General features: G+C 39.3%; 2 long non-coding RNA genes across 3 annotated transcripts; both read left to right on the plus strand.

Moving 5' to 3' along the window:
- The first annotated feature begins 409 nt into the window (after window positions 1-409).
- On the plus strand, window positions 410-4874 carry LOC145553165 (uncharacterized). Its single transcript, XR_014089414.1, has 3 exons — window positions 410-4306; window positions 4445-4532; window positions 4641-4874. It is a non-coding gene; the product is annotated as an uncharacterized LOC145553165 (long non-coding RNA).
- Window positions 4875-4906: 32 nt separating this feature from the next.
- LOC108166604 (uncharacterized) lies at window positions 4907-22529 on the plus strand. Of its 2 annotated transcripts, none has more exons than XR_001776958.2 (4): window positions 4907-5711; window positions 18893-18960; window positions 20115-20217; window positions 20593-22529. It is a non-coding gene; the product is annotated as an uncharacterized LOC108166604 (long non-coding RNA). The 2 variants fall into 2 exon arrangements; XR_001776959.2 differs by lacking the exon at window positions 4907-5711 and adding an exon at window positions 13950-14964.
- Window positions 22530-24126: the final 1597 nt, after the last annotated feature.

Here is a 24126-nt window from a genome sequence, read left to right on the forward strand (position 1 = left end):
CCCCTCCAGGTCTCACTGTCATTGCCCACGTGAACGTTGAAGTCCCCCAGTAAAACAAGGGAGTCCCCAGGAGGGGCACTCTCCAGTACCCCCTCTAAGGACTCCAAAAAGGGTGGGTAATCTGAACTGTTGTTCAGTCCGTAAGCACAGACAGCAGTCAGAACCCGTCCCCCCACCCAGAGGCGGAGGGAGGCTACCCTCTCATTCACCGGGGTAAACCCCAAAGTACAGGCGCTGAGATCGGGGGCAACAAGTATGCCCACTCCTGCCCGGCGACTCTCACTGTGGGCAACTCCTGAGTGGAAGTACGTCCAGCCTGGAACCAGTCAAGGAGACTTCTGGAGTCCCACAGTGAAGGTCATCACTGTGGTTTCTTGGTTCTGTTCTGACCCACTTCTAGAGTGTTCCTTCAAACACCTCTCTCCCTTTCTATTTTTCCCTTAAAAAAACTAAAAATTATTCACATCTTTCAAGTTCTATGTCTTCTGAGGCCTCTGATGCAGATTCCAAATATGCAGGGCACACTTTTTTTTATTTTTTTATTTTTTCAAACTTGTAAATTTTTGCCATGATTTTACAGTTATGCATGACTTTGTGTTGCACTGCCAAATAAAATCCCAGTAAAATCAATAGATGTTTGGGGTTGTAATGTGACAAAATGGAAGCAAGTCAAAGGGCTGCCTTCGGAAGGCAATGTATTTCCATCTTTCCTGTTTTCTCTTTTCCTCCCTCACTGTTTTCACTCACATTTCTTTCTTTCCAACCTCTTCCTATCTCATCCCAAGGCCCCCATTGACCTTTAGTCTTATCCTCTCATTCTCCACTCTTTCATTCGTACTGTTTTCCATCCTGTTTCTCTCCCTACCACCCTCCCAACTCACACCCCGTCGTCTCCCTCATTCACTTCTATCTGACTCCATCTCCTCCCTTTCTCCCTCTCTGTCCCTTATCTCTTTTTACTCTCTCCCTTCCTCTCTCCCCCGTTTTCCCACTCTTCTGTCCTAATAGCGCAGTGACAGCGGCACTGTTTCTAATCAGAGGTGAGGAGAGCGAATGAGCAGCCGTCCGATCCTCTCTGCTCTCTCATCAATCGGCTCTAACTGAATGGGAGCAAATCTCAGCCGGGACAAAATTAATATGTAGCAGATCTGCGGCACGGTCGCCTACCCCGGAATTGGAAATGGCCTCTGCGCTGCCTGACCCGTATCCCTCCTCCGGTGTGTGTGCGAGCATGTGTGTGCCAGGAGGTTGTGGCGGCAGATTATTGGAGAGACAATTGGCTGTATGGCAGTAATCAGAGGAACACTGAGGTGTGTCTATCTTATGACTGCTCCCTGACAACCCTACACACACACGCACGCACACACACACACACGCACACACACACACACGCACGCACACACACACACACGCACGCACACACACCAAGATACCTTCCCACCCACCACCACCATCCAATTCAATCAGACAGTCCATCCGCCCTGCAGAGCAATGTGGCACTGCCCCCGTGCATGACAGTATCAATTCAATTACCCAGGAAATGGATCCATATTCAGCCCATATAAACTCATACACAGAGCCAGGAGGGGCTGCTGCTGCCACCGAGACAAAGAAATGCGCATTTACCCTGTAATAACTTTCATTTGAGTCGGCTTTGAAAACCATTTTCAGCCAGGCATTTGTCGCTGTCACATCGCGTTATCCACAAATCAGGTTTACAAAATATCAATTCAGTTTCTGGCGTAGCGCGAAATGCTACGAGGAGAGTAAAAAAAAAAACAGAGAGAGAAAGCCTCAGACACAGACGCAGGCATGGAGCAGGAGCTGCTGAGGGGCCCCTTGTGGTTCAGGCAGATTTCTAGTCAGAACTAATCAAAAGCAGAGCAGACCATGCTAATCTCTTCAATTTCATCCTGTAGACTGTTGTCTTTCTCCAGGTTTCTCCGGGTCAGGTACACACCAGCAGGCATGATTGTGTGCGCACACAAACTCAGTTGGTGTGAAAAAACAGACACATAAACAATGCAGATTTAAAGCTACTCATAACGCTCATGTGTTGCTCATCTATCAGGGCTGAATGAGAGTTCAAGTTGCTCCATTTGTTTACGCCGCGTGTGGAAGAGTTTGGCAGGATTGTGAGCAAAGAGAGCATCTGTGTGTTTTCTGTGGAAGAGGAGTCATTTTGTGGAGCTATTTGATCCTGAGGACGACTCTGCAGAGAATCAGGGAGGAGTAGAAACAGTTTGGCTCTTTGCTACGTTGAAATGACTAATTGCATAACGGACAGCAACTTCACTGCGGCCCTTTCCTCTGATTTTCAATAATCAGAAGAATTACTGAAAGCAACAAACTGCACACCTGAGAGAACTGTGCTTTGTTTTTTGTGTGTGTAAGTCATGTGATCAACTGGGCAGAAGCAGACAGAAATGTAAGGGATATAAAACTTTTTATAAAGTATTTTCTGGTGGATACTGGCAATCTTCTTTCAGACAATTTGAGATTTCCTTTTACACCCCCCAACCCCCAAAATATTTTTTTGATGGGGAGATGCCCGATGGCATGATCTGTCAAATGAGTGAGTGAAACTGGCAGGTACACTGAGAGGAGATTACTGGAACAAGGCAGAACCAGAAACAAAAACAAAAAGAGTTCAGAAGAAGTCTGATGAGTCTGGGAGGGAGACTTGAAGGATGCTAGACCCTCTGACCACGACAGAGAGAGGGACCACACTGCTGTGAAGATGGATAAACACAGGGAACAATAACTAAACAAACTTAAATTCAAATTCAACAGTAATTGATTAATCCCAAAGGGAAATTAAATGATGTTGTTAGTCATTAATAGACGTGTCGTCTGCGTCTGAACCCAGATGACAAGAATACAGAGAAAAAAAGTACAAGAGTCCTAAGAACTCTGAAACTGAGAAAAAAAATCTGTTTCATGGCCTTCATGTAAATGACTGTCATGATTTTATGACAGTCATTTCATAAAAAGTTTGTTTGCCTGTAAGAGTTTGTTTGGGGAGGTGTGAGTGTTCATCTGAGCTCTGATGTGGATCAAGAAAGTGAAAAAGTGAACTCTGGTCTGCCTACAAACCTCGCTCTTGGTTCAGTCGAAATGAACTCTGGTGCGGTTCGAGAGCAGAGAGTCTTCAGTACACTCCAAAGCAGGAACCGGACTATAGCACAGGGCATTATGGGTAAGCATAACCAATGGCTTTGCCAAAGACCAAAGAGAAATCTAACAACTTCTCTTTAATCAGATTATAACTGTTATAATCTTATGCCACTTCCTTTTTGTTTACATTTTATGAAGAAGGAAGTTCTTCTCAGGGTCTTCTTCAGTGATTTTTGTGATTCCTGGTGCAGCGCCACCACAGGCGAGGAGGGGAACAAGTTGCAGTGCAGTGAGAAGGCAAACAGCAACGGTTGAAACTGGAACTAAGGAGCACTGAAAAACTTAGTTTTGGTTGAATTGGTGATATAAAAGAAGAATATGCATGATTACATAATAGACTTTTGTGAAACGTGATCTTACTTTGACATTCCTCCTATCTGAAGATGTATCTTGTGATGGGAGGAATTGCACAACTTAATCAAAAAAAAAAAACATGTTCCAGAGTGGTTCATTGTACATAAAGTATTTTTGTGAATAATATTCAAACTAATGTTAATGTTCACTGATTGCTTTAAAGACCCAGAGTCATGCTATATTGGAGTGGTAGTGACACCATTCCACATCACAATACAGGACTTAAGAAACTGCAGAATTTTCAGTATTCAGTAGCTTAACTCTCAAGTATAAATTGAAGAACAAAATGGTTGAAAGTATGTGATACCATCTGATAGAGTATAAACATTTGTATTCTTTTTTTTAAAATTTGTTAGTTAAGCACTAAATATAACTCACGGATTATGAATCATATTCTGTATAAACTAAAAAGCAGACAGCTCAAAGTAGAATTTAGTAAATAAGCATATATACATCTAAAAACATTTTAGCAATTAATTATAATAAAAATAAGATATACTGTCACGTAACTTTTGAAAAAATAACTTTTAGAATGTATTTTTTTCTGTCAACTTTCATTTAACACTCCAGTCCAGGGGGTGGCAGTAATGCGCTTTCAGAGTCGGTCAAGTAGCCGCCATTAAACTCCAGAGGAAGATTTGCACTGGCGGTAACTAGTGCTAACTGCCTACACCCAACATGAACGAAAATACCCGTGCGTTGTGTGAAATGGTGGAAAAAGTCCTATTTCACGGAGTCCACGGAGGTCGGATCTGAGGATGAAGTCATGAAGCCGGTATGTATAATCACTGCGTTGATTCCCGACTGTATAATGGTTGGTTGATAATAATTTTAACTGATTTACTTATGTATTTTTGAGAAAGCAATATATTTGCTACAATTTTTTTTTTTAATTTTACATTTATTTCCACAGACTCCACAGAATGGGAGTCACATTTGTGTCAATCAGACTCTTCAGGAACGTTCTGATGTCCGTGATGAGAACAGAGATGCAACTGTGTGTGAGTATCTACTATTTTAGAATGATGATGATATTTTATGCTTCAATATTTTTTATGTACATAATCTAATTATGCTATGTATTGACAATGCACAAAAATGTTTTCCAGCTGCATCCAGAACCTACTGCCAGTCATCCAGATGTAGCTCAAGAAAGAAGCAGATAAGACTTAGAGATGTCACAATTCCTTGAATGATTGTGATTTATTAAAATCCATCAAAGCAAATTATCTGCCTCAGAGTTTGTTGAATGATGTTTTACTATTTATTACCAACTGCTTTTAATTCTTTTTTTCTTCCAATTGTTTCCAAGTGTTTTCTCTTTTTCATTAAAGTTTTTATTTTTTGTAAGAATGTATTAATGTGTTTTTTTGTTTGTTTTAATGTCTTATGTGTGCATACTAAGCTAGAAGTTGCCAAACAATTTCACTGTAGTTTCATAATGACTAAAAGATGCCTGTAGCTCATAATGATTGTCTGTTCTGTGTTAACAGCTGATGGAGGAAGGCAGAGAGTTCTGGCAGCAAAGGAGGTGGCATTCTGGGAGGATGGCAGCTATGAGCTGGTGTCAGGATGGACCCCAAGTTCCTCCTACCAGGAGCTCAGTGACATCAGGACTACAAGACAGGAAGAGACGTCAGGTCTCCGCTTCAGGAGAGATGTTGGGCCTGTCCTGAACGCAACATAATGTTTGATCATGTTTGGACAAAAAAACACTGCCAGATGGTCGAGAAATGGACAAGCATTTATGTCTTATTTTGTGTGCAAACAGTAAAAAAAAGAAAATGAAATAAATAAAAAAAAACTTCTTTTATGTTCCTCATATATGAACATATTGCATATAAGCAATATCAAATGAATATATTTTAATACAGCATTTATTTTTTATATAGATTTTTTTTAAATACAGCATTAAAAATATTAATGATTGGGGCGGGGTTTATTTATAAAGACATAAGTGCTATCCAATGGGCACACATCAACCAACCAATCACATGTCAATGATGAACTCTGATGTCATTGTTTTTCATCCATTGACTGAGAATCCACGTGGGTCTGCTGAAGCGCCTTTTCATATGCTAGGCTATTCATATGCTAAGTAGAGTCGTTAATGCCTCTTGCTCCCCCGCACCGCCACTCACCCCCTCCAAGGATTCCGCAATCGACAGATTACGACTCCCGTGAGTGAAAATGTAAACTGTCGATATCTGTCGCTGACTAGCTGCATTTGCTTCAGAATACAGGGTCAAAAATCCCACTTTTCGTCTTGTGTAATTTCTCAATTTAAGTCCCCAATCAAACCGAGCCTACTGGACTGTCAGGTGTAAAAACATCCTTCATATCCTTTGACAATATAGTCTGCAGCAAAGCACACTGATAAACTCAGTAAATGTTAAAAAGGTCTCTTTGCATATGAAGCATGTTGAATGCTGCATTTTAATATTCAGGATTTTATTAATCAGTTCTGATTTCGCTTCTGTTGGTAATGAGCTGGATCTGAGAATTCATTCACCAGACCCATACAACGGGGTACCTGTAGGGCATCTCCAGCTGCAGGATACAGTTAGACACTGTGCCTGCAGGGCAGCGGGGATAGATTGATATTATCATGCAGAGACCACTAAAGGGGCAGGTGCTGAAAAAAAAAAAAAAAAAAGGGCACATCCAACCGTATTTTAGGACAGAATATTAACAAAGCCAATCAACTTTCAAAGTTTAATAAGCAATGATAAATTACAAAATTGTGAGATACACAATCAAAGCTAAGGAGAATCTCTACATAGAGCATACAACTATGCGTAAGATATTAGTAATTTCTTTCTGCAGGTCTATTTTGTTATAGGAAAGTATTGCAATATTCAAACTCGCAATTTAGCAAGATATATAAATCAGAGCTAAACCACCAGACATATTTTGTCTTTACAGAATGACACTATTAAAAATATAAACAAGGGCACAATGCAACCTTTTAGTGACTGTAATCTATAAAAAAGAGCTGCCTGTTTGCTGCAGTGGAGATGAAGATGGTCCATTCAGGAAAGCAGAGCTGCATCAAACTTTAACGTGGAACTGCAGAAAAACGAAAAAAACAAAAGCAAATATTTAATTGTTAATGCATGTCACCATGAGAATAGCCTACCGAGTTTTGCTTAAAAAACTTTTTTAAACATTTAAATCACACATTTGTCTCATGAAGTGAATTTTTTTTTTTGCAAAACAAACTTATTTGCGCTTGTCAGAAATATTTTCTTGCTATTCTAAGCTTTTGTTTGTGACTCAAAGTTTTGCTTATAATTCTCACATAACTCGTGGGCAGGGCCTAAAATCACGATAAAAGATTTCTGATGTGTGCAAATAAAAGTTTATGTTTGGCAAATAACTTTTTATGTTCACAACACAAAAATGTATTTAATTTAAAAAAGTTTTTTAAACAAAACGATTTGTTTTTTTAAAAAGAAATAATTACAATTCCAAAAGTTTTGATTACAATTTTATTTTACTTAACTGAGGTTAGTTTTCCCCCCCCATTGAATAATTGAGAAACAAATTTAACTTCATACTCTGCGAACCAGACCCTAAACTTACTTAAAGTCTGAGTTGAGTTTTTTTCCCCTTCATTAATTAATTATATCTATCATGGTAATTCAGGGTGAGTTATTTTTAATTCTAAATGAATATCCTTGTTGGACTTTTATTTAAGTGTTATTCTCCTTCAAGATACATTTACCTAACGCCAGAATAAATTAAATGTACATTATGCAGCAAAGGAAATTAGAAGATCGGACATATATATTGTTAAGGAAGAATTTTTATACAATTAAATTTAGCAAAAAAATCTGGCTCTGATTCTTCCTGTTGATCCTGGGTTCTCTCACGTGGCCACGTATGGGGACAGAAACATGACAACGCGTGTTGACGTCACATAATTACATAATTTAATCCAATCAGAAGAAAGTATAAGATAGAACAGGAAACTGGAGAAACACAGATACAAACATTGTTACCTGAGACAAGAAGACAGAGAAATATCAAGGACGTCCTTGGAGAAAGAGCTGGTGCAGAAGTATACAAAATCAGCTTTCTCTGAATTGTTTCCCATGTGCACAAACTTTTATACCTGTAGGTGTGTTTTCCTCTTTAATGTATTCAAATAAGGCGCATCTCTAGTTGACCAACTGGAAGGCATCTCTGGCCCTTTTTTAATCTAGACAGCCCCTGCAATTTGTTCACAAGATCAAACACCTTTTGTTAAATAAGGTAGAAGCAGACGCTCCGAATTCATGGTGGTTTATGGCTTTCACATTTCAGTGTGAAAAGCTAGAACTTCCTACTGATTGTTTCCCAGACAGACAAAGAGCAGATCAGAGATCTTAACAAACAATCTGCTTTAACTACAAGTAAAATAAAGATCAATAGGTCAGAATATGTTATAAATTTTAAAACTATATTAGAGAATTTCAATCAAGTAATGATAAATTCTAAAACTAACTTATTTTAAATGTATTTTCTTAACACTAGCCAGCCTCCTGCGGCTCTACAGCCATCTGTAGCCATCAAAGAGAAACAGATGAAGGAACCTCACAGGTAGCTGTAAAATTCTGGTTTCTCTTCTGCTCTGCCAGGAACAAACCCTTAATACTGTATTTTAATTCAATGAAAAGTTATCTCCAAAAACCCAATTTTGTTCTTCTGCACTCAGCATCTCCAAAGTTTAGTCCTGATATCAAACAAAAGCAATAGATAATATCAACAGAAAATAATGGAGTACAATTCCTGTTTCTAACCTAATATTCAAAATAAGAATTAAGACATTCATTCACCATAAACCTAAGTATTTTCTAATACTAAACAAAAGATTTTCATTTGATTCTAATATAGTCAAAAATAATACCATTTCAAATACATTCATCATTGACTAAATTAATTCTAAAACAAGATAATACAATTTTCAGTCAAAGCATGTTATTAATAACTAAGAAAAGTATCTTACAAATTAAATGTTAGTGATTTAAAACATTTTATGTTATATTCAGTTTTTGCACCATGTCAGCTGTTAGTTTTGGAAGACTTCTCATCCTGGTTACGTGAACCGACCAAAGTTCCCTTTCTCACAGTAATTCAAGTGATGCTGTCCTCCACCTTCCTGCATATGTTAATTTATGACCTCCTGTCTTTAATGATAAGACCCCAGGGGTCTGAGCCGAAGCTCTCCTGCAGATCTCTATTCAAACTTGTTCAAAATTAAGAAATTTGTTCTAAAAGGTTTAAACTGTGTTAAACGCTAAAAATAGTAATTTTTCCTCAACAATATCCTTTATGGAGACGAAAGGTGTTGGACGGGCGATGTGCCCTTATTGCATAAGCGATACTAAAGAATGACTGATATCATTAACGGTACAGGGGAGAAGCTTTTAGTTATCTAGCTTTGCTAGCAAAGTCGTTAGCTAGCAGCTAGTTGATAGCACAACAACAACAGCCTAATATCTGTATGATAAAAATACTGAATCGATAGATAAGAACAGTTTCTCCTCACCTGGCTGTCTCCTCCTGCTCAGTAGTTCTTCAGAGAAAGGCAGACGCAGAGGCCTGTCAGTGTCTGTTGTATTTCATTACCTCTCTGCTTAAACCGCGACTCCGAGCTGAAGCAGTAACGATACTTGAACGTTTTCCGTCATCTGACAAGTAGCAAGTTACTCCACTTTATTCACCAAAAACGTTTTTTTTATTCACCAAAAACTGTTCTGTAATCTGGAACATTCGCTACGTTGAGCTCCAGTTAGCCGCCTTAACTCACTGCGCAAGAGGCAACTGCGTCATGCGTCACGGGCAAAAGGTCAAGGTAACGAGGTGACCAGAGGGCTTATTATGTTGTACAAAAAATAAATAAATAAATAAATAAAATAATAATAATAATAATTTTAGTACATGTTATGTGTCACAAGAGGGCTTAGAAAATAATAATACAAAAAATAAATAAATAAAAAAAATAAATAAAAATGTACCAAAAGGGCACTTGGGGGCAAGGAGCAAAGAGGGCAGGTGCTCAAGCACACCCAGCCCCCCCCCCCTGCACGTGCCTGTTATCATATGGCGTGAAATGGGAGGAGGAGCAGAGCGGAGATGTGTGTGTTATTGTGGAGTTAATTACTAATGAGACGCTCTCTTCTTCAATAATCAGACACATGGAGTTTCCTTCATGTGGAAACTGTTAGAGGCACAAACACACCGGTCTTCGTGAGATTATCCACACACACACAACAGCAACAAGCCACATAGATACAGCGTCAGTCGTCATAGTAATTATACAGTTGCAGAGAGCGCTGGGGCTCAAAATGCTGTTTAACAAATCAATTTGAGAATGCTTACCTTGTAAAGCTGTTTGTGTGTGTGTGTGTGTGTGTGTGTGCGTGTGCGTGTGTGTTTTTACACTTCCTTGGGCTGATCCATTAAGGCGTTAACAAAGAGCTGTGCTCGACTGCGCTGCTGGAAATGTGTAATTGGAAGAATAGCTAAGGACCGACACACACAAATACACTTTATTGATCCCTGGCATCTCCCTGCTAATGCCTCCAGCTAGCGCTCACATTCAGCCTCAGCAAGGGCCCGCTCCGACTTTACATGCACGCTGTTGCCACCAGTGGCAGTTTATCAGGCAATCAATAGTGTTTTATTTTCTCATATCTTTAAATGGACGAATATCCTGAATATGATTTTTATAACAGCAGGGAGGGATGTGATGGAAAAGAAAGGAGGGAGCACAGGGGTGAGAAAAAGGCGAGGCAAAGAGATGGAACGGATGGAGAAAGAATAAAAGGAGGGCAAAACCTTTCAAGAAGTTCTGTAGAATCCCAGAAGAACTTGCAGTGGGGAGCGGGGCGAGGAGAGAGGAAAGGAGCTGCTCATGTTGGGCCACCACCTGCAGACTGGAAGCCGCTGGTTGACCCGAACACCATTTGCATGTTAAGTGGTGTCAATCTGCATTGATTCCCGGCCAAATGAAATGCAGTGGGCTTCAATACAGCCGGTGCTTTACAAGGGCCTCCTAGCTGCTACATCCAGCCTATTGGATTCAGATTAACAGGCTCAGTATAGGTGCAAACTGAGCAACTTATCTTTAATTAAAATCACTTCCTTCTCTGGGCCAGCTGGACTGGACTTTCCCAGAAGTGGGGTGGGAATTTTTCCGAACTGGACTGGACAAGACAATAGCTAGCCTGCGCTACACAAACCGACCAGAGATTACGTTAAAAACATAACATTAAGTCTGTTACGATATCAGGTTTGCAGGCTTGATATTTATTTTGCGATTATTAAGTGCTTCCTGAACACGCGGTGGTTGATTAGTTCATTTTAAACCCCTCCTCTGCTCGTTATTTTGGTAATGGAACCGAAACGCACAGAATTGCGCAACTCCTTGTTGAAACAATAATTACTGAGATTATTATTGTTGTTGGGTCATTAAATTGAACACGTTTTGTTGATTTTTTTGTTGTTGTTCTTTAATAAAGTTACGAACGTTTTAACCCAGTCAGAGGAGGACGTGCTGGTCTCAGCGTCCTGGCGGTGTTCAGTTTGTCTCCTAATGTCGAGATCGACTCAAAACCTTCCGCGATTGACGTATTTCGCCCCTGCTCTAGCAAAGCACGAACTGTTCAGAAACAATATGAAATGAGAAAAAAGCTATTTATTAACTGATTAAGTTGTGTTTTAGATTGTTCTTGAAAAAACTAATCAGTCACGGCTGATTAGTGGGTGCACTCGCGGCTGCACAGTGAACCCATTCTTTTTTTTTTTTTACAGCAGACAGCCGCTCCTCTTTCTTGCAGGTACTGCGTACCCCCGCTAAATCTTTTAGGGGTATGCAGTACCCTGCCGTACCCCCTTACTTTCACCCCTGGACAAGGGTGTATAGAAAATGGATGGATAGTCTTGATGTAATGTTGTTTAACAAAGCAACTAATGCGTTCATGCCTCAAAATAGCAAACATTGACACTTTATTGTTACTTGTCCTTAACAATAAATGTACAGTATCTTCAGTTTTACATCCCTCCGAATATGATCTGTTGTTTTCAGTTTTTTAACAAAAGCACAGAAGCTGTCTTTACCCAATCCATTATCAGATGTATGATGTAAGATCTATAAGTCAACGGCAGTATCTCCAGTTTATACTCCAGAACAGATGGTGGTGGTATTGCACACTTTCATAAAAAAAAAACGCCATAAAAAGAAGAAAAGCCTTGACGCTAGGATAACAGACGCCGTTCAAATTCGCCAATTTTACTCGGATAATACTGCCTTAAAAGTAGGTTTCATACATTTTTTTATCTGATTAACTCTAATACTAACCATCTCAATCAAAATGTGTGCAATTATGTTTTTTTATTTCTCAGAAATTAAGGATTAATGACGACAACTTACTCAATTACTCATTTGGACATAAAAAATGGGATTTACAGTTTTTATGTCCACTGAAAAAAACCTAGACACAAAAAAACAATAATTTCCTTGAAAGTGATCTTTGGTAAAAAAATTTTATATTACATTTAATTTTTTTTTTCAAAGGGTGATCTTTATAATTGAACTTGAGACACACATACTGTTCCGGGTCAAATTGACCCGCTAATTAAAATCAAGATAAATGAGTCATGCAGAGAGTATTTATGTTTTCCCCCACTTCTACTGAGTGTACACTCAGTGTGGGTGGAGTTTGCCCACGGGAACAGAATAGGTTCCCCTCAAAAGTTGTATGAACACCTGCTTTCTCGCAGTACATTGTGAAGTAAAGAGAGCAGGGAGAAAGTAGGTTTGTGTGTGTCTGCGTGTGCAGGGGTGTGTGTGTGTGTGTGTGTGGGTCTGCGTGTGCAGGGGTGTGTGTGTGTGTGTGTGTGTACTAAAGTATACTTTTTGGTGATCGGCAGAGATCAGCCTCATTGGTGATCGGTATCGGAATCGGCAGCAGAAAACTTGATCAGAACATCCCTACTTTGTAACATCTCAAAGCAACATTTTCTTCTCTGTTCCCTCAAATTGTCAGTTGCCAAAGTGAACGATCCTCAGAACAGGTGTGTCTTTACTCAAAGTCAGTAAGAAATGCCCTGTAGCTCCTTTTCTTACCTGAATTTAAGGAATGTTTTTGGAAGTTTTTCTGGAGACCCTTTTCACAGTGATGTCAGACAATGGCCGCCGTAACCCTAAGAGGTGTACCTTTACTTCTGGTGTGATTTTGCCTCAGGAAACCTGACTGAAAAATTCACGGATACTCATTATCTTAAGGATATATTAAAAGGTAAGATTAATAACAACAGCAATTAAGTGTTAGCCGTTATAACTATTATGAGAAGCTTGTGGAACAAAAACAAAAAGGTTTGACTAATAAAGTTTCAAATACATTTATCGCTGCAAACTTACGGATTCAAAGAAAGTAGCAAAAAATGTTCTCACTACGTTTTAAAGTAATTACTATATAGAAATTATTTTGGTAATTCTAAATGAGCTAAAACAAGAGACGTTTTGTTCCATTTAACTTCAGACGTGACAAAATGTAACAAAATGTGCATTTGACCATGTTAAATATATTTATTTTAAACAAAAATCATGGCCTGTGGTCAAACTTTACATCATGTTAAGAATCTTATTGTCATCAGTTTTTGTGTTTATTTCTGTATTAAATTTTTTTATTTCAGTTAACTTTCATCTTATAGGCACAGCTTTAGCATTGTTTATATATATATATATACTTCTCAAAAAAAAAAGGGAACACTTAAACAACACAATATAACTCCAAGTAAATCAAACTTCTGTGAAATCAAACTGTCCACTTCGGAAGCAACACTGATTGACAACGGGGACCCTCGTCGGGTCAATCAGTGTTGCTTTCTAAGTGGACAGTTTGATTTCACAGAAGTTTGATTTACTTGGAGTTATATTGTGTTGTTTAAGTGTTCCCTTTATTTTTTTGAGCAGTATATATATATATGCACATATATATGTACAGCTCTGGAAAAATTGATCCACTACAGTGAAGCCCATAGAAAACCTCCTGGTTCTTCCACTAAATATTGATTTCTGAACTCTTCCTCAGTTAAAACATTAGTATTGTTGTTTATAAATGAATATAAACTTGTTTTCTTTACATTATTTGAGGTCTGAAAGCACTGTATCTTTTCCTTTATGTTGGCCATTTCTCACTTTCTGCAAATTAATACTAAACTTTTGCTTGGAATTTCAGAGACATGTTGTCAGTAGTTCATAGAATAAAAGAACAATGTTAATTTTACTCAAATATATATCTTCAGAAAGTAAAATGAGAGAAACTGATAATTTTAGGCAGTCACTTCATTTTTTCCAGAGCTGTGTATGCTTATGGGAAGGGAGAAAAATTTTGCTCAGGTACATGCAATAATGATGTTTGATTTCCTGTCTATAACTAATAAATATATTGAAAAGACAAACAATAACAATCATGTCCTGCAAAGCAAAAATTTTCCCTTTTTCTCGTGTGGGTTTCAGTTGATCTTGTTTCAATCGGGTTTCTGAGGAAGTTTGGACATTTGGCAGAATATTAAAAACTCACGCAGCAGATCAACTGTTAGTGTGAAACAAACAGGCTTTTGTTTCACACACCAAACAAAAATGTGTTTATGGATTGAACAACCCATAAACACACATCAAAATGTGAGTGTTTATGATCTGGAATGTATTTACATGCCTCTGTGTTCACCAGTGTGTAGATGTGGTAATATGTGTTGTGTGTGTGCGTGCGTGCACACGTGTGTGTGTGTGTCCTCTCTATAATAGCCATGCTGATATCAGCCATAGCCTCTCACAGCTACTGTGGGACAACCAATTCCCTTTATCAGGCTACTGATAACAGGCTTTAGCTCTGCTCTGCCCCACACACACACTGTCACACACACAGGCCTGCTAAATAACTAATTAGCTTCTCTCCAGGGTTGGAAGGGCGGTGGGGGTAGAGGGGGTGACGCTGCTGCTATGACCCACCGTTCTGACAAAGGCATGCAGGGTTTTAATGTAAAAAAATGAAATCAATGAAGGCGTTGGGTGTTGGGCAACTAGCAAGCGGCCCCCTCTTAACATTAACAATTATAGTGATTAACAGTGATACCCAGAGCTCATTATTCACCGGCACCAGCCAGAGAGAGAGAGGAGAGATAAGCTTGTTTATTGGAGAAGGCCCTTTTCACAAGGTGCAGTCGTTCATCATTTAGGCTGCGGGGGGCTGGTGGCGTTGGGGGCTGCGGGGACGGAGGGGCACCACAATTAAAAACACTGTGACCTTGTGGCTGGAAGGACCTGCAGAGGAGGAAGATTCAAATGGGAAGAAAGAACGTTGGGATGGGGAGGCAGCCACCGCCAGCAGGCCTGGACGTCGTCACAGTGTCACAGGTCGTGACCCGACTGTCCTTCTGACTGTATGTAACAACACTCAGGTTTCAGGAAGTGAATGTAACATCACATCACTGAATTAGTTGAAAATCCAACACAAAGTCCAGAAATGTAAGGATTTAATCTAGAATCAAGCCAAAGAGTTCCTACAATAAGGAACACTTACATGAAACTACCAAACATGTTGTCTGGACCACATCTATCGAACTCAAGGTCCCGAGGGCAAAATCCAGGTTTTTATGGGGCCCTCTAGACTCAAAGAACACATGATAAACTTAAATATTATTTTATCAATCAAGTCAATTCAACAGTTTTTATCTGTTTATTGCCAAATTGCATGAATGAGTTCCTCCAGTTTTTTGAGAATTATCATGAAAATTGAGAATTATTTGTTGGAAATTCATGTAAAATCAACAAATCCCTGCACTTTTTCACACTAATGCATAATTGTAAGTTTATTGCAGATTTTTTGCAAAAATTGTGAAAAAAATTGGATCTAAGGTACCAAATAACTGACATTATAATCCATAATGATACTTCAAGTAATACAAAGTCGCATTACCAACATACATAAGCGCAAATATTTCTAAATTACTACCACAAACACTTTTTTATTGCAAAAACTCACAGAAACAGTCCTGAAATCCTTGACTGTTGAAAAGATTATAAAATTTTAAGAATTTATTTATATTTTAACAACTTAACCGGTTTCATCAATACATTCTGGCGCAACCAGCCCTTTAAGAAGACTCATGATCTTGATTTGGCCCAACTGGAAAATGAGTTTGACACCTCTGGTCTAGACAAATAATGAAAAAGAAGAAAGGTAAGGCAACCAGACCACATTACCATACCAACACTATAACACCTCTGTTTGTTTCCCCTGACAGAGATTTATATGGAAAACTCAACACATGTTGTGAAAACTCTGAATTAGATAGTTTAGATTCTAGTTGCCTGGCCTGGCCATTGATACTACTAGCTTCTCATCTTCCTTCAAATCTCCATCTGGGCTTTCTCCCATTAAGCTCAATGCATTTCATCCTGGTCAGTGGGTGAGCAGAAGTATATATTGTGAAAGATGTAAACCAAGAAATCATTACTGATATAAATTTGTTATAAAAATATTACTGATCTCACTTTAAAAATTAGGTAACTTTATGTTATTAAAGGTAAAGTTTAAACAGTAATGATTTATTGGTTAATGTCAAGTTGTCATAACAAAGACATTTTGAATAATGTCAACTTTATATTAAAAGTGTCATAATTTACCGAATGACGATTTATGACAACAGTCAAAAATATTTATGAAGGCTTATTCATGTTCATGACAGGTGTTATGTCATGTTTATGACAGTGTCATGACAGTCTTATTCACCCCCTTCAAATAAAGTGTTACCTGACTCTCCTCTGTAAAACAGCTCTAGTTCAGTAAGGCTGGATTGAAACCATTTGTGAAGTTTTACAACAAATTCTGAGTTCATTACAAATTACGATTTTTTTATTTACAGGTGTCAGAGTAAATACCACACATATGATGTTTGATATGTACTATTTTCTAATAAAAAACTAATTTTCTAACCTTTTGATAAAAATTCCCCTAATATCAGGGTAAAATGAACATCTTATTAGCTGCTCTGGGCTAGCTGGTTTACTTGAAATGACGTATTAAATGAAAGAATCAAACCTCTGTGAAGAGTTCATCTTGTATAAGACTATATTAGACATATTAAATCTACATTAAGCACATGTCAGCCCCTGCCATGTGCCGTATGTGGGGACATAATTGGTGCTAATTAAACACATCTTTTCATTAGTGTAAATACTTTCTGTTTTCAGCGGAAGCTTTTCACCTCCATGAATGCTCTCTGTAATTTTCTGCTCTTTTCATCAATCGTCCTCATCCCCGTCTCCCTCTGCGCCGCTGCTCCTGCACTATAGATGCTTAATGAGCCGTAAAATATAATTCAGAAACGATAGTTGCCTGAAAGAGATAGAAGTTGAGAGAGAGGGATAGAGAGATGGAGACACAGGAGAACAATGACAGTTTATTGTCGACGATGTTCAGCCAAATCACTCACCCCTCAGAAATGGATCAACAACCATACACAAAAAAATATTATCCCATAATCTGAGCTCTGCAGTGGAATCTATAACTTTTATCTGGAATGAAAGAAAATCCTCATCTCAATATAAGGGGTAGCTATTTTTGATTACACCCATCATAACAACAAGTGGAAAATATTCACTGAGGTTTATTTTGTTTAGAGAGATATTGAGAAGTGACTCTCATAGAACAAATGCCTGACATTCTGTAACACAGCGGTGTCAAACTGTTTTTCGTTTTGGGCCAAATTGAAATCATGAATGCTCTTAAAGGGCCGGTTGTGCCAGAATGTATTGATTAAACCTGTTCACAAACTGATAAAACATCAATAAATTCTTAAAATTAAATTATACTTTTGAACATCTTTTCAGTCCCTCCAGAATTTTGTGACTTTTTTGTGTTTTCCAATAAAAATCAAAGTGTTACTTGTGGTACTCATTTGGAAATATTTGCACTTATTTATGATGGTAAATGCAACTTTTTATTACTGGCTGTAGAGATCATGGATTATAATTCGACACCAATTATGGCTGAAGCAGCTGATTAGTACAAGAAAGAAAGTTTTTGATCATTTTTGATAAAAATCTGCAAAAAACTCACGATTATGTATTTGCGCCATAAAGTGCAGGAATCTGGTGATTTTGAATGAATTTCCACGACAATTCTCAAGAAATTGTAGTGTCTGATTGATATAATTTGGCAGTAAACAGATAAAAACTGCATTGATTTGATGGATAACATAATATTTAAGCACACTTTAGTTTAGTCTAGAATTGAGGTCACATAGAAAGATACGGCGAGCCAGATTTGGCCCACGGGCCTTGAGTTTGACACATATGCTGTAAGATATTGATATATTTTTGGATGTATTCATTTTGGGTAGAGATTTGATCTGTCATCCATCAGTCACACCACCTCCCTCTCCCCCTTATTCCTGCTCAGATGCTAATGAAATGTAAAGAAACATATTCAGTCTTACTTTCCTCGTTTCACGTTGGCTTAATTAATCCATTCTTTGCTGCTGTGAGGATAAAAGAGACAGTGCTGGAAGATGACAGACTCTTGTGTGAACATTTGGTTGTGTTCAGTGAGTTTCAATGCGCCACCTCATGCGACTTCATCCAGCCATGCCTTCTGTAGGCTGACCTGCTGCACTGGAACAATAGAACACCTTCTCTCTTCAGTTCTCTATAGGCAGATCACAGTCAGGACTGGCATTCATGGCGCAGTCAGTGATGGGTGAAACCGATCTGATTGGATGAAATGGGAATGCAGAGGTTCTGAATGTACCACCTGTCAGCTGGGTTTCCATGCCTCCTGTAATATATTGTATATCAGGGCAAATAAAGTGCAGCTCAGTTTTATGTTTTTTATGTTTAATTAAAACTGAAAATCAAACATATTACACAGATAACTAAAACTTTTTTTTGCACATCAGCATGTATGTCACAATACTTTGAAGGCAAATTTGAATTTCAGACTTAACTGTGTGTGAATGTTTAACTTTAAAACGCCAGCAGGTACAGTCAGGTTGTTGTAACCAGAATCTTCTCAGTGTCTTTAAAACAGTTGAAGTGTGTTCATATCAATGCTCTGAAAGACTGAAATATTGTCTCAGGAAATATTTTGCACCAGTGAAATGTAAAACTATATTTTTATAAAAGTTACCTACAGCAGCTTTAAACAGCAGTATGGTAGTGATGAAAGCTAATGAAGCGGGGGGGGGGGGTCCAGCTGAGTGTGTGTACTCTGGTGTAACATTTCGCCTGAAGGTTTAGCTCTTTGACTTGTATTTGACCTAATTAACCCCCATCTCCTCCCTCTCTCCCTGATCTTCCTCTTTAAAGGTTTTTTCCTCACCATCAGAGTCAAGCAGCAGCTTACCTGAACAGGCAACATTGGGAGGACATGTCAGGTAAATACTGCTTAAAGTTCTGCTCATTTGAGCCCACATTGTGTAATATTTTTTCAATAATATAACATCTGGAATACTTAGCAGATAATAATAAATCTGGATACCATGTTAGAGTTTAGATGTATGACCCAAACCTCAGCTGAACCCGACCTCCAATACATACAGCAGAGAAAACCAAACAAGAATGCACCATATAATCTTCTATCTTATTCTACAATTGTAGCATAAATAGAGAAGATAGATTAACTTAAAGAAAAAAAGTAAGTAGTCAGACTGTAACAAGCGTCCTGCTCCATTTGAGCAGCAGTGGAGGAGGATCCCTTCAGTCAAACATCCCAGAAGACTTGAACCTGACTCAGCCTGAGGTTACAACAAACGTCAAGATGCAGCTGGAGGATGCCAGAAGCTAAAAATGGGCAAAGTTACACCACTTACTTAAATGGGTTTGGACCCAATCCCTATGGAGCCAGGTCAGGTCAGGTTGGATTTTTTAAGCCTGATTTAGTCTCCATACCGTCAACGATAACATTCAACAGACTGAAAACTTCAGGTCAGCCTGTGTCCTCGCACAAGCAGTTAACGTTAGCTGTTGGCAAATTACAACGTTCCATAATCCTCCTGGATTTTTTGATGGGCTCTTAAAAGTTGAGATAAAATGAATCAGTTATTGTTCAACAATAATTGAAAACATTTTTGCAAATTGTTTCTTCTGTTGAGTACCGAATCAACAGATCCATAATCAAAATACAATACTTTAGCCTGTTTGAATTTTGCACCTAAAAATTATCCAAACTATTGTTATATCACTAAAATGAAACTAAAGATTTAGCAAATAGCAACTAATAAACACTAGCAAACCTACTCTAAACACTAACAAAAACTAACTAAAACAGACAATAAGTCTCAATGAAATCAAATGAAAATGACCAAACATCGTAACCCTGCTCAGTGTACGTTTAGACCAAAATCTGCCGAACATTTCTGGTGTGATCAGGCTCTGCTCTGCTGGTTTTCAGTATTCTGAACATGAAGGACAGATATGCACTACCAGAGCTCTGCCAAAAATCAAGTGCAGAAGGAATAAGAAGTTCAACAAAGACAAAGCATCATCATTCACATCATCCCAGATCACTTCTTCTTTTCTCCCTCTGCAGCCAGCTGAAAGCCATGTTCCTCCTGTACCCTCCCGGCCGCTCTCCTCCCCTGCTATCGCTCCGTCTTGGTGAAAGGCCAGTGCGAGCACAAAGGCCGGCGGTGGTAGGTAGTTATAGAGCTCCATTGTCACACAGCCTTTCTCTATCTGCTCCATCTTAATAAGAGCAGTCATCATTTAGAGTCTAAGTCGCTCTCAGCCTCCTTGCTTTAATTATGACATATCGATTGTCTCGTTAAGTCTAGTTTGGCTTAATGAAAGCCATTGTAACCTCTAATTCTGTCTTCCATTGTCCAGCCCTGCAGCACTGAGTGTGTGATGTGGACCTAGGCTCTCTTTGTGTTGTCTAATCTGACGCTGTGTGTGGGTCATTTTCGCCTCTGTTTGTGTCCCACTTTATCTCGCCGTGTGCTTTCTTGGTTTGTGTTTGTGTGGATATCCTTGCTTCTAACCCCTCTGTGTGTGTTTCTGCATCTCAGGTTGTGTGTGCCTTTCCATCGACGGGTCCCCCGCTCTAAAAGGCGCTGCTGTCACCGTTTATCTGCTGCTTCCTGATTCCCTTCCATCGACTCTCAGCCAATCAATTCACTAAATGATGCAATTATACACCCTCCTTCTCCTCACCCCCACATTTAAAGTTGAGAGGTTTATTTTGGATCAATCCCGACCACTTTGTGTGCAAATTACACAATTGCATTGCCTTCAGATTCTTTAGGCAACCCAATTGGAGGGAGCCCTGGGTGTGAATGCCTAATGAGAGACCCTGTCCTTCAAAAAGGCTCTGTCGAACACAGATGGAGACAATTAGAGAGGAGAGGAAAAAAAGTCATTTTTGTTTCTTTACTACTTTAGAAAAGCTACCCGGAAAGCTGGCCTTGTCTGATCTCCGTTATGGCCCAGTTCTGCCTCACTCTCTGGATCCATTCGGGCTGCAGTCAGCTGTTGACCGGTTCATTGGCTGTAGGGTCAGGTACTGAGATGAGAGATGCTCATTCTCTCCACCAGTCTCTTGGTGGTCTTTGCTAAGTGAAGGCTTGTATTTTTAATTCTTCAATCGATTAACTTTCCTCAGCTTCCTCGCTGACTAGCGGGTATAGAACAGATCTGCCATGATCGCTGTGTTTACTGTACTGTTGTAAATCACACACACAACAAAATGCCATGTGGAAGGGGGTGTGAGCAAAAACGAACGTCCCACAACCACATGATTGCACATTGACAGCTCAACTTTGCTCCAACCATTCTGGGCCCTGGACACAAAGACATAAATCCACACATTGTTATACCACTACTAAAAACTCATTTTTGTATGTAAAAATATAATAAAAAACACGGTTACAATCATTGCTTCTCTACCTCCTTCAGTCAGTCTGCCAGCCTATATACTTTATATGTTTTGTAGGGATGCAGATGTCCACCCCATCCTCTGAGCCCCATTTCTGAGGTAGTGCTATCGCCATGGTTACTGAAAGAGACTGACAGCTGAACTGGAGAACTGGACCTTTAAAGAAGCCATTCACCCAAATCCTCCTCTGACCCCGGGCCCTCTCCTCCGTTTCCTGCTGTGCTTAGGTTGTGTTCTAACATCAGATAAAAAGAGCTCTGATCCCTGACTCAGACTTGTCCCCTGGTTTATGTGCATGTGTGGGAGAGAGCTGGACAAATCTACCAATCTATTCCCAGCAGCCGCTCTGACCAGTCAAACATGGCTGCCAGTGCTGGTTGACTGGAAGGATGATGGATGGAGGCTTGGCTAGCTCTGAAGCACATTCTGAACGTAAAGAGCTCAAACAGTGAGTTGATAGAGGCCCTGGGTGGGTTAGAATGGCAAAACCACCAAGTGAGCCAGAAGGTGACAAAGTGCAGTGACCCGTTCAGCCCCTTTCCTTTGGAAACATGAGCTTACAAACTGAGCAAGGACAAGTGTATTGGTGTGTTCCCAGTGGGTAGTCTGGATTTGTTCTGTTGTAAACTGGGCCGTTCCCAGCAGACGATGAGAGACTGAGGTTGGAAGGGACAGCTCCCTGGAGGCTGACCAACACTCTGCTGCTCACAGCTCCATTATGACGGCGCTACCCTATTTATAAAGGTTAAACTGAGATTAAACATTAAGAGATGGTCTGGACAAAAATGTGAGCTAGTAAATGCTGACTAATTCAGGAGAAAAGAAAGGTTCTTTATATGAAAATGATATATTGTTATTTAAGAATGAATCCAAACAGGAAAAACTTTGATCAAATCTTTCCCTGATCTTCAGAACAGAAGGCATCAAGGAACTGTTTCTATAGTTACGATTGGTCAGTGTTTCTCTTTGTGTAATCCAGGAAGAAAAACAATGTACAATCGGTACAACTGGAGCTTTTTTGTGTGTTTTTGTGCAAATGTAATCTAAATAAAATGTCAGGTTTTCAGTCCACTTTTCAGTTACATATATATATACATATATATATATTTTTTTTTGAGTTGATAAAGGTCCAATATGAGTAAAAACCAAGACACCGACACCAGCAATCAGGTTAAAGGTCAGTAATGTCTCTATTTATTGGATCACAGTTTAAGTAATAAAGACAAAACTCCGTCTTTCCAGCTGTGTTCCTATTTCAAATGTGCACTGATCTTTATCTATATTCTGGTAATGTAGAAAAACAAACTCAAGGTTGCAATTGCGGTATTTTAATTAAGTAAGAAATTAAATTAAAATCGCATGTCAATAAGCTTGTTCCCAACAATAAATTATTAAAAATCATGACTGCAGCAGATGTAAACAGTCACATGAGATATACAGTATTCATAATTCAGCCATGGCTCTAATGCTCATCATCTATCAGCCAATCAGAGGAGACGCCGTGCCTAGTTGGAGCGGCTACGTATGCAGCATTTTGGAGACATTGTAGTTGGCCATTTTATACAGAGTAGTTATGTATTCAACATATTCCATCCATCCATCCATGAATGAATGAAGAATCTTACACATTTATCCCTAGTGGGGTTGCTGGTTGGAGAATTGGTGCTTTTATCTCCAGTGGTTAGTGGGTGAGATTCCATTAAAGGTTCAACGTGTTCTAATGACACAATGTTTTATGCTGGTTGTGATGTTGTGATGCTGTGAGACCTCTGGTGAATTCAGCTGCACATTGTCCGATAAAACAAAAACAAACCGTCATCCTACTACTACTCCTGTTGTCTTCTTTGACATTTCCATCAGTACTAACATCCTGTTGTTGATCACTTGACATGTGTGATACAAAAAAGTGTTTCCATTGCAGTTTTGCAAAATACAGCTGTCTCAATATGGCTGAAAAGCCACCTCATTCTTGCATAAAAACATTTTGTTGACCAACGACGTGGCATTTCTCCATTGAACAAATTTAGTTTTGTCATTTTAAGTTGCACAACTTTATGGTTAATGGGAAAGCAGCTTTTTACTGCTTCAATTCCATAAAGCCATGGAGAGGAGAACACAGCTGGCTCTTGAGTAAAGTTGTGTACAGGAAAGAAAGAAGACGCTGAGTTTAGTCTTCCAATAGAAAAGCATGAGAGATAAGAGATGGATGAGGAGGAAAAGGAGGAAGAGAGCAGGGGTTTGCAGAGCCTAAAGCCAGCTCTGTGTTGGAAGAGGAGGAGGAGCAAGAGAAGGAGGTGGATGAGGAGGAGGAGGAGGCCCAGTAAATCAGCCAACCTCTTGTCAACACCTCCCACCAGCTCCCCCTCAGGGGCTTCTGAAGCCACTGAGCTGAGAATAACAAATGGCCGTCATTGGCCAGGCAAAAAGCTGTGATTATAATTATCACATCCCACACTGACCTTGCATAAACCTTAATCCTTCTCCAATGGAGCATTTAAATAGGCTGCCAACAGCGACAGAAATGAGGAGCGAGGGAGGGAGCGAGAGAGAGAGAGAGGAGGGATTTGATGTGAGAAGGCGGAATGAAAGAGAGAGTGGAAAGAGAGCCAAGACAAACATAAAGAGGAGGAAGAGGAAAGAAAGGACGGAGGAAGGAGGTGCAGAACGG

Source organism: Poecilia reticulata, chromosome 10 (genome assembly GCF_904066995.2).
Source record: "Poecilia reticulata chromosome 10, P_reticulata-male-v2, whole genome shotgun sequence".
NCBI lineage: Eukaryota > Metazoa > Chordata > Actinopteri > Cyprinodontiformes > Poeciliidae > Poecilia > Poecilia reticulata.